Source organism: Mus pahari, chromosome 12 (genome assembly GCF_900095145.1).
Source record: "Mus pahari chromosome 12, PAHARI_EIJ_v1.1, whole genome shotgun sequence".
In the NCBI taxonomy this organism is placed as follows: Eukaryota; Metazoa; Chordata; class Mammalia; order Rodentia; family Muridae; genus Mus; species Mus pahari.
The window spans coordinates 10,642,282-10,644,046 of record NC_034601.1 but is presented as its reverse complement, the minus strand read 5'-3'; positions in this window follow the sequence as shown (position 1 = coordinate 10,644,046).

Sequence of the window (1,765 nt, the reverse complement as noted above, 5' to 3'; positions counted from 1 at the left end):
CACCTCCAGATGAATGAGGGACAGTCACTTAATTTTTAAATTGTATTTGGAATAATTGCTGCTGTGTACTAAGAACTTGACCCAAATAAAAGTCACACAAAGTAAAAAAAAAAAAAAAAAAAAGAATTCCAGCTCTAACAACAAAAATAAATGGAAACTCTTAATATCAATGGACTCAATTCCCCAATAAAAAGATATAGAGTAACAGACTGGTTACATAAACTTGACCCTACATTTTGCTGCATACAAGAAACCCACCTTAGTGACAAAGACAGACACTACCTCAGAGTAAAAGGCTGGAAATCAATTTTCCTAGCAAAGGATCCCAAGAAACAAGCTGGAGTAGCCATTCTAATATTGAATCAAATTAACTTCCAATGTAAAGTTATCAAGAAAGATAAGGAAGGATACTTTGTACTAATCAAAGGTAAAATCTACCAAGATGAACTCTCAATTCTGAACATCTATGCTACAAATGCAAGGGCATCCACATTCATAAAAGAAACTTTACTAAAGCTCAAAGTTTGCACCTCACACAATAATAGTGGGAGATTTCAACACCCCACTCTAACCAATGGAAGCAGAAAATAAACAAAGACACAGTGAAACTAACAGAAGTTATGAACCAAATGGATTTAACTGATATGTATAGATCATTTTATCCTAAAACAAAGGAATATACCTTCTTCTCAGGACCTCATGTTACCTTCTGCAAAATGACCATATAACTGTTAGTAAAACAGGCCTCTACAGATACAAGAAGAATGAAATAATACTGTGCACCCTATCAGATCACCGTGGACTAAGGCTGACCTTCAGTAACAACATAAGTAATAGAAAGTCCACATACATGTGGAAGTGAAACAAGACTATACTCAATGATAACTTGGTCAAGGAAGAAATAAAGAAATTGAAGACTTTTTAGTGTTTAATAAAAATGAAGACACAACATACACAAGCTTAGGGGACACAATGAAAGCATTCCTAAGAGGAAAACTCATAGATCTGNGTGCCTCCAAAAAGAAACTGGAGAGAGCTTACATTAGCACCTTGACAGCACACCTGAAAGCTCTAGAACAAAAAGAAGCAAATTCACCCAAGAGGAGTAGAGGGCAAGAAATAACCAAAATCAGAGCTGAAATCAACCAAGTGGAAACCAAAAGACCTACAAAAAGAATCAACCTAGCCAGGAGCTGGTTTTTTAAGAAAATCAACAGGATAGATAAACCCTTAGTCAGACAAAGGAGAGGGCACAAAGACAGCATCCTAATTAACAAAATCAGAACTGAAAGGGGAGACAAAACCTCAGAAACTGAGGAAATCAAAAAAAAAACATCAGATCCTACTACAAAAGCCTATACTCAACAGAACTGGAAGACCTGGATGAAATGGACAATTTTCTAGACAGATACCAGGTACCAATGTTAAGTCAGGATCAGATTAGTGATTTAAACAGTCCCATATCCTCTGAAGAAAGAAAAACAGTCATTAATAGTCTCCCAACCAAAACAACAAAACAAAAACAAAAACAAACAAACAACAACAACAACAAAAAGCCTGGGACCAGATGGATATAGTGCAGGGTTCTATCAGACATTCAAAGAAGACATAATTCCAATACTCCTCAAACTATTCAACAAAATAGAAACAGAAGGTACTCTACCCAATTCATTCTATGAAGCCATAATTACTCTGAAACTTAAACCACACAAAGACCAAACAAAGAAAGAGAACTTCAGACCAATTTCCCTTATGAATATCAATG